Raw genomic sequence first — 10,556 nt, 5'->3', positions numbered from 1 at the left:
CCCTGAGCGTATGGCTGCTGGTTGACACCACGGTTAGCCGGTGGCTGCAACGAGTTTGCGCGGGGGCACCATGATCACCATGCGTGATGGCTTCGAATGAAGCTTGGACTGTTGTGCCTATACAGAATGAGTGAAACTGCCTTGATTGGTTGTCAAATTATCCAGAGATTGGACTGGTTTTTTTCAGAGAAAGAATACGAGAGTTCAAGGGGAAGGGAAAGGTGTCATGCCTACAGAATCTAGCTCTATGGATAAGCCAGTTGCTAATTCCAAGATCCATATGTCTGATCGCATGAAGAAGGTAGGAAGAACGCCTCGATTTAGATGTATTTTTTCAGCAGAAAATAATTTGTGTCTCATTTGCATGGCAGTGGACAGAAATATTGAAAATGTGACTTAAGAATAACATGCGTGTCGTTCACAGCGGCTGGTTGGCAATTGTGGGAAGGGCGTTACTTGTGAGCTTTTGCTGTCATATTGGTTCATGTAAGTCATTATTTTTGTGCTGCGATGCAGTAGAGTATTTCTTTCCTCAATGCAAATAAGTTTAATAAATAAAAACGTGACACCGCAAACAAGTTTATGCACAACGGTCAACTGAAATAAGGATGTAATCATGCAAGTGTAATGATGTAGCAGTGTCACAAATGTACAATAATAATAATATCTGGGGTTTTACGTCCCAAAACACGATATGGTTATGAGAGACCGTAGTAGAGGGTCCAGAAATTTTGACCATCTGTGTTCTTTAACATGCACTGACATCACACAGTACACAGGCCTCAACCATTTCGCCTCCACCAAAGTGCGACGTCGCGGCCGGGATCGAACCCGCGACCTTTGGGTCAGCTGCCGAGCACCATAGCCACTGTACCACCGAGGCGGACCACGAATGTATAAAGAAGGGATGACACCAGTCCCTCTCTTAACTGAAGCGTTAAGGAAAATTTTACAAAATTATATACGAAATGGATATGTGCCAATATACTATTATTTGGGAAACAAAGCTTATTGCAAAAACGCCATAAACAATAAGCATCATCCGTATATGTACAAGTGTCGGCACTCGTGTCTTCATTCTCTGTGCCTATTTGTTGCACTGTTCAAAATGAAAATGTAGACTGACTTCCCGAGCTCTGTTCACAAGAGCAGCAGTTCGGGAGAGTTGCATGTTGTCGCTTCTCACAAATTCAGTTTTAAGGCATATTTTAAATGAATATAAGTGAGTACTTTGATGCTTTATATTTTGCCATGGTGTATCCACACAAACATGGTTCTGTGGAATGAAGAAGCTTTTTTTTATCGCATGATGCAGGTGCCCACATGGATGCCACCAGATCTGTGTGACAAGTATCGCCCACAAGCCTTCCTTTCCAAGGGATTCAACACCGTGGACGGTATCCTCGACTGCACAGAGATCTTCATTGAAACACCGTCATCTTTTCGCGTTCAAAGTGAGACGTATTCGTTGTACAAGAAGCACAATACCGCCAAGGGACTGATTGTTTGCAGCCCCAACGGATTTGTGACATTTGTCTCGGACCTAGCACCTGGCCGTTTGTCGGACAAGGCCTTGACCAATCACTGTGGAATCTTAGATAAATTCACTCCTGGGCGCAGCATCATGGCCGATAGGGGATTCACTATTGCAGATGAATTGTAAGACACGTTCGTTAGGTCCAACATTCCTCCTTTATGGGTGGACGGCCGCAGCTGTCAGAAAAGACGAAGAGGAAACAAGACGAATCGCAAGCGTGCGAATACATGTTGAGAGAGTCATCAGGAGGGTGAAAACCTTCAGAATACTATCACAGATTTTCCCAAACAGTATGGCTGAACAACTCAACAAAGTGTGGCAGATCTGTGCCCTGTTGTCTAACTTCATTGATTCACCTTTGCTGAAAACTACACCAGCTGAACACTAGAAAAACTGCTTTTTGAGATGGTCAGGAAATTTAGACATTGTCAAAAGTTAATGCCAAACTCTTGTTTCAGTGGCTCCATTGTGTGCGTCTCTGCTCCTTGATCTTCCCGTAAAAATTTGTACAGCAAAAGCTTGTTGATTCATATCTCACAGGACCGAAAAAAATATCCGAATTGACTAAATTCTGAATTATCGAAAGTATCAAGAAAAAAATTAAGTGTGTGTAATGTCAATACACTTCTATTTTCTTGACGAATAAGTAAATCCTGCACTTTTCATAGAGCAGTTTAAAAGCAGTAATTTTCGCCACTTGTGACCTTGTCTACAATGTAACCGCGGCTCACGACCTTCCTGTCTTCACTAACCCGAAACGTGCTACCTCAAAATTAACTGGAACATTGTTCCCATACAGTTCACGCTGATGGCAGTAGTGATGCAGATTGCACCACCTCGTTTCGGTTGCCTGCGAACACTGTTGTCGCTCCTTTGCACCACACGATTGTGGTGCTTCGTGTGGGGTGCGCTTTGAGATCGTCCGAATTAACCGGGTGCGGCCAATCATGACCGAATTAAGGAGGGTTTTGATTCCATTAAACAACACTTATGCTGCCGGGACCAGAGAGCGCGCCTGAATTAATTTTTACGAATTAATGGCTTTCAAATTAACAAGATTTTACTGTATTTATTAATATGCGAGATTAGCACTCATGTCCTAACTCACATGTTTTCAGTTAGCTAGCACTTTTTCATTCAGACATCTGAATACTTCTGCATGATCAAACAAGGGCATGCGCTAGAAGGAAGTGATGTATTGCTTGTTTTGTGAAAGTGATGGCACAGTGACCAGCACTTTCAAGAGACTGTCAGCAATGATGTTCAGGGACTGTTCGTTGCCTAAGTGATGTCTTGCATTAATGTATCAATATGTCCTTGCACTGTTGATTGCAGGAAAGGTTTACGCACTGCTATGCACGTTACGCACATGTGTGATAACTTCTTTGATATATGTTCAACCAGTGGCTGCCATATGAAAGAATTTCAGCGTACAATTAAATTATCAGTGTTCCCACACATGATCCAACAGTCTCCCTCTGTGCTCATGAGCTGCTTGAACTATGCCAGTACAAGATAACTGTGTTTACTTTGTTTCTGTCCACCTCTTGTAAATTATGCGTTAATGCCCTCTGAATAATAAGTGAATACTCTCCTATGTACAGTTTCATTGCTTTATCTAAACGTTGCTGCTAGTGTAAGTGTCTCAACATCTTGAAACTTTAACGAAAGACAAAACCATTCTTAGGCGCTCAAAGCGAAGACACGTTCGACCTCCTACAGTTAGGAATAAAGCTTTTTCTACGGTTTTTCTTTCAAACAAAATTACTGTTCACGTGGTTGTGTCGGTGAAGACGCAAACAATCTAACCAGTACAGAATGAGTTGTTTATTGGGGTGTACTTGTGGTGAGAAAATATATTATTCACAGTGCAGGCAAAAAACACTTGCAGTACAGAGATAGTGGCAAGACACATGCTTTGTGCTGAGCAGTGGTAATATGAGCAGGTCACATAAAAATAAATAATCGCATGGGCTGCAGCAGATGGCAAACTTCAGGTAGCACGCAGGAACAGTTCTTCCGTCATGCCACCAAGCATGACATCATAGTCCAGTACACCAATATGTCCACATACATCGCAAGGTCCTAAGTACCATCACAAATGGTTCTCGCTATGTCGTATCAAGGTCCATAATCCAAACCAGTTGGTAGTCCTTGTGGCATCGTTGAACATTGAAGTAATGAGTGTCAATCCTTTTGGGTCTTGATATGCAGGAGGGCAAGCAGTCTTGCTTCTTTGGCTCATTTGTAGATAAATTGTGAGATCAAGATTGGCTTTGTTGGTGACATTTGGCCACATTGCACTGAACGTCATTGGGGTATTCCTCGCATAAACCAGCTTGAACGATGCATGTTCGCAGTTTCTTGTGTTACACAATGCATTTTCTATGGAGGTGAAAATGCCTGAGGCCTGTGTACTTAGATTTGGGTGCACGTTGAAGAACCCCAAGTGGCCGAAATTTCCAGAGCGCTCCACTACGGCGTGTCTCATAATCATATCGTGGTTTTGGGACATTAAGCCCCAACACTTATTATTACAGATAGAGAGCTGCTATGTAGCAGCTTTGTGCCACTCCTCGGCCAGATACATGATACATGGGATATATTAGTACCGAGGATAATTTTCTGCACACGTCATTAAAGTGAGATTACGCATAGTACATCATACACCAGCAGAATATAAATCATGCAGAAAGGGATGACAAAGAGGAACAGTAAATTTACACTGATTAAGAAAGCTGCCAATTTCCAGAGAAATAAGGCACCAGGTACTGGTCAGCAAAAAACTTGCAGCACTTCACCAGCTCAGTGAAGAATGCCTCATCAAAAAGTACAGGAACTTGCACACACTTTTCTTCACTGTACACGAAGAGGACACAACTCTTCAGACCGGTAACCCCCATTTGTGTCTGCACCTGGGTAAAATACCTGCTGCTGGCTTTGAGGCATCCACCACGCAGTTCATTCTTGCAAAATGCATCAATTCTCATGGGGCTTTTGATCTCCAAAAGGCGTGGTGCACACCACTGCATGTAGCGATTCCGTCTGGGCTTGCCCCAAGGAAAGGATGGTTGCGGCATAAAAAAAGACCACACTGCCTCACGTCGATGTCCACGTGCTGTTTTTTTTTTTCAAGGAAGGCCTTCCTTGCGCTGTCTTCGCATAAAAGGCCCCGCTTCATGGCATAAGTAGCACGCACTTTCTTACCCATGATAGTGCTTAGCAGAGAGCGCACATCATGGGGCCCCATCTTTCTTTTGCACGTACTATTCACCCATGTGTACACTCTATGCGCCGATGATGCAGTTATAATTCCTTTCCGGTAATGATGCCACATGGGTGATCCACTCTGGAGCCTTGTGGCATTCTCCACAGCATTCACGTCATTAACTGTGTACTGGACTGCACTTCCAGCTTTTACAGCATCAAGCCATCGTTTCGGCATTCCTTTGTCTTCTTCAGCACAATTTGCTGTTTCTGCAATTCTCACGGGCAAGAAGTCGTTTGCCTCGAGAATGTCGGCAAAGCAGTCGAGGCCGCATTTCTTAAGATTGCCATGCAAGTTTATCAGGCTGGGTGTTTCATCACCTTTCTGTCTGCTTTCAAAGATGAATACTGAATTCGTTTTTGGTGTCGTTCTGGTGCACAGCTGATCCTGTCGCAGGTGTCCTTGGAAAAGACTACATTCTCAAAATCTTCCGTGACCTTCCTGGGGTCTCTGGGGTGGTACCACTGTCTTTCTGTCTCTGTGCACGAGAGAGAGTCTGGCACAGATGCCAGATCATGCTGTGCAATGTACATTAAACCATACAAGACACAGCAGATGTGCTTGCACACTGCACCTTTGCCTGCAACGCAGGTGCAGCTCCCCGAAACTACCTCACCATCACATTTATACAACTTGATGGATGCCTTGTACAGGGTCCTAGTAGTCATGGAAGCTAGCACTTCTGCACGTACAACGGTCTCTGCACCACTGCCTTCCAAAAACTGCAGCTTCTGCAAATGTCCTGAAGTGAAGAGGCGTATCCCAGCATCTCGATGTTTTTGAGCACCTTTGCTTTCTATGTACCTGCATGAAATATATAATGTCAGCATATGGTGTGCAACTTATTGAGTGCAGATGTACACCTGGAAAGATAAATAAAATGAATAATACCATTTTTATGGAATTGCAACTTATAACTGGAGTTCAAGAACTGTTCTGAAAGATTATAATTGTGTGGTAATGACCCCTCAAGCTTCATAAAACAGTATCTCTCTCTCTCTCTCTCTGCCTTTGTCACAGTGTACTGTGCTGAACAACTGAGTTAATGAATCAATCCAGCTGGTAAAGCATAAGCGATAACAAGCTACTGACCAAGGACAAGCACCTACCCGCAGCTCAACACTGCAAACACAGTTATATATCTGCAATCATAGGTCGGCAAAAACATGGAGCTCACTCAGACTCACTCACAATTTATATATTGCGCTTAGGGCTCCCTCAGGCTGAGGCTTGCCAAATTTTTCCTGAACTGGACTCACTCACACGAAATTTTTTTTCCCAACCGGACTCACTCGTACTCACACTCACGAAAATTTTACTCCCCCGGACTCACTCAAACTCAGACTCATGGCTCGATCTGAGTCTGAGTGAGTTGGACTGAGCTGACTCATGAGTGAGTTTGCCGACCTATGTCTAGAATACACTAAAAGCAAACTGGGAACACAGAAGGCAAACAATTTCTGTCAGAGTGAAAGCTCAATCCTTGAGAATGTCTGAAACGTCAGCATTTGACGCAGCAGCGCTTCAGTAAATGAAAAAGACCAGTGTGAGGATTTTTTATTATGTCACAGACTTAACTGGCTTACTCCAAACTCGCAGTGTGCTGGCAGGTTTCCACGTGCCTTTATGAACTCTCACATTTTTGAGGAATGCTGAAGGATTAAGTGGAATCATGCGCGTGTGTCAGACACTGTTTGCTGATAGTAGGCCTCCCATAGTTTGCGACACATTCTGGTACTACATGACAGGACATTACCTGGCATGTCCAGCAGATTTGGAGCACTCACTCGTTAAGCAAGCTTATTATTTTGCAGTGTGTAAGTGCAGTTTTATGTTGCACACACTGACTGTTTGCCGGATGCTTTCATGACCTGCCCCTTTTTGTAGGTTTATTATGTAGTTGTTTTTTCTCTTTCTGTGCTTCCAGTTTTGTTTGTGTTCAAATCCTTCCTATTTGTCATCCCTTTTTTTTCATCTTTGTAGTAAAATATTAAATTCTTGCACTGCACTTTTTGTATACAGGTGTTTGTTACTCTGTAACCTCCCTGAAAAAATGTCCTTGTGATGCTACAACAGGTCCAAAATATATTAGGTAATGATATGTGCCATGCAGATGTTTATACCACTCTGTGGATGTGCTTGCTGAAAATTCAATGTCATTTAAGTCAAGCTGCTGCGTGCAAGAGCTGAAAGTTAACGAATGCTGTCTGTCTTAAAAGCCCCGTGGCATTCAAAAAGTTGGCACATACTATTTCATATTTTCGTTATTGTTCCGAAAGGCTCAGATTATTTCTACATTCATTGCCATGTCATAATTTTGCTCCTCAACGTGCTTGAAGGAGAAATTTCATAGGTGTTATTTGTCAACAAACATTTTGTGGTGGCATAATCACCCTAAGAAAGGTTACTTATGTGTTCTGGCAAGGGGACGCACTGAAAAACAAGCTTTAACCCATGTCTCGGCTTATTATAAATTGGTTCCATTTTAACACAATGTTGTACATACCTATAGATGTGTTCTTTTCCAAAGAATGGGTTCAGTGACTTTGTCTGACTGGTCCACTTTTCCTGGTTGTCGGTTATAGGTCTACATGCCATGATCACGATATACAGGCCTGCGACAAAACAATATTTAGCATACTGCAACCTACCATAGTCAAGTGCTAACACACTTTTATGAGCTTGTCATATAATAAAATTTCATAAGCCAAAGGTTTATATGGCGTGATTATTCTTACTGTTTCAACCGTACTCTTAGATGACCACACTACGAGGACCAGCACACATGCAGCTAACTCCCACAGCCATATGCTGCTTAAAGTGCTAACTTGGTCGTCTTCCACAAACAAAGCTCCACTGAAAACGTAGCTGCTTTTGGAAAGTGCTAGCAACAAACTATCCATACACAATAACCATCAATGCAAAAGGAATGATGATGCAGCACGAACGCGGCACGAACTACGGTTCCGTAAAATTTCAAGTGCTTGGGCGAGCACGTTTTTCCGTGAGCGACGAATTTTCTTAGCCCTTAAAGCACATGCCCATCAGTGGCTAGCTACCCATGATAACCGATGCAGCACGAACGCGGCACGAACTACGGCTCCGTAAAATTTCAAGTGCTTGGGCGAGCACGTTTCTCCGCGAGCGACAAATTTTTCTTAGCACATTCCAGTCAGTGGCTAGCTACCCATGATGACCGATGCAGCAGAGACGGCTGCATGATAGCGAACTAGACAAATCGGCATTTCGCCACCCACTACACAGGCGTTCTCGGCTGCGCGTCACGATAATCTAATATGTAAAGCAGCCTTTCCATTTCCTATATTTCTCCTTGTTGCGTATCGCCTGGGTGGTGGTCAGAGCGACGGTACGTAGGCGCGCGTAATCGGCGGGATCAGCTGACCGCTAAGGGCGCATTACAAGAACGGCAGAATCGAGCGCGCAACACAGCGACAACATATCGGACCTGCACTTCCGTGCGTCTTTACTGCTCGGTTTTTCAGTGCTCGGAAAGCTCCAACTGCACCACACTCGGAATGTGTTTAGCAAATGCCCGTCGCTAATGCAGCGAAATACGATCAGCGCGATGCTTCTCACTTCCGCGAAGCGGCCCATACAGCCTTTGGCAACTACCTTTACATTGCCTTACGTTGACTACACCACTTACATAATCTAAACGTTAACTGACGACCAGCTCAGGGTCACAAACCTCTCTGTTTCAGAATAAATGCACGGAAAGACCACGCCGGCTCGTCGGTTTATGCCGGGCCGACGGCCGCTACAGCTGTGCAATATAGCGTGATATTTTTAACTACGCTGTAAGAAAGAATAAGCTTCGTTGAAACACTTACCTAGAGGTCTGAGTAGTAATGTCAAGCACATGCGATGTTGATCGAAGTCGATTTTCTTCACACGGCGCAAGTTGATCGGAGAGTCCTGCAAACCGCAGCGGCACAAGCGCTCCGAGAACTACAACTAAGATGGCGGCCGGTCAGTCGTCGTCGATCTTGCGCATGCGCAGTATGCTCGGTGACATCGGTCTATTAGCGGTTAAGCGTACGAAGAATAACAGAGGAAGGCTAAACGTGCTGGGAGACACCGGGAGGAAAGGAGGAACGTCTAGCAAAGCGGAATCGCCAGGATGCTGAGCAACGTGCCCGACCATCTCTGCAGCAGCAACAACAAGACGCCGTCGATGACGTCAAGGCTCGCCAATCGACTGCCTATACTGTGAAACTTAGCGAAAGCGCCAGTGCGACTCGGACCTTCGACAGAGACTTCGTAAACACTCCGTTTGGATACGTGAGCGACGTGTGTGAAAGACTATGGCACATGAAAGACTTGACGCCGCTAAGTAGTGCCATGCGTGAAACGTTTAGTTTAGTGGCGGCGGCTGAGTGGGGTGAAACCGTGGCGCGGGTTTGTACAACGTGCAAGAACTTTCTCGTTAAGCAGAACACTCCGCTCTTTAGCGTTACCAATGGGTATTGTTACCCGGCCATGCCGCCAGGTCTACCGGTTCTGAACGATGTCGCCGAATGTGTGTCATTGGAGCAGCAGTAAGCATGACAATCCTAGCTAATCCTAGACAATCTGGAAAGCTCAGAATAATCAGCTGAACCTTTCCTAACGCTACGTATATCCTGGCATAGCCGAGCTAAGCCACTGCAATTTTTTTCCTTCGGTGTAACAACATATAGCGAAATGAAAACACACGTACAGCAGCACTCAAATTTTCCATTAGGAACACTTAATATTTCTTTTATTAACATCTTGCAGGCCCTTTCTTTTATACGGAATGCTTTACAGGCATTGTATAACAGGTGAATGCCGTCACAGCAGCGTAAAGAAGTAAAAAAGTGACATCGGCATAAAGGAAGCATTATCCGCACAGAGTGAAGTGGCAGATTGTGGCTTCATGCAGTCAATATACATTGTAAACTGAAGCGAAAACTAAGATCATGAAAAAATCACGCAAGCAAAGGCTGCTGGTAAATATGCGCAACGATCATTGCACTGCAATGCATGCGAGGAAATTAAATAAACAAAAAAATGCAAAGTCGTAACGAAAAGCATTATTCGCATAAGACAGCTCAGTGCTGCATGAATACAATACCATAGGTACAACGAAAATGTAAACTAAAAGAGGAACTATGCACAGAATGAAGGCACAACGAATGTACGCAGTAAATGCTGCACGAATATTACGGCACCACAAGGTAGCTGCCCAAACGCGACAAAATCATGTATGATGACTTCAGTTGGTATAACATCTTAGTCGGGAAAGCATTCCCTTACTCACGAGACAGCGCTGAACTATTGTACGGTGTGTCAATATAACCTATACAAGAAGCACTTTGCGATGCAGGGGCTTTGACATAAGCTTTTACGGTAGGGTGCCCTGTCTGTGAGAGTGGTGCCTATGTTTGCGAGCAGTATTCTTACATATTTGTCAATTACAGTAGACACTGTACATCCGACGTGTTCATCTCTGGCCGGACACATAAATAGGGGGCACTTAATTAAGTATGGAGTGATGATGTTTGCAAGTTTCTTGCGTACATCCTTCGTCCCAATGTGCGGCACAGCAAAATCAACAGCTTTTTTCACGGCTGCTAAACTGCTACAAAGTCAGGCTTAGGGAATGTGAGACCTCCTCGTGTGGAGAGGCTAATAAGCCCTTACAAGTTCAGGCGAAGAGGAGGAGGGGGCTAAGCCGTGCAAGTTCTCCGCTCTTCAACAGCCCTTGCC

Source organism: Rhipicephalus sanguineus, chromosome 4, assembly GCF_013339695.2.
Source record: "Rhipicephalus sanguineus isolate Rsan-2018 chromosome 4, BIME_Rsan_1.4, whole genome shotgun sequence".
Taxonomy (NCBI): domain Eukaryota; kingdom Metazoa; phylum Arthropoda; class Arachnida; order Ixodida; family Ixodidae; genus Rhipicephalus; species Rhipicephalus sanguineus.
Note: the sequence above shows the minus strand (reverse complement) of the source record.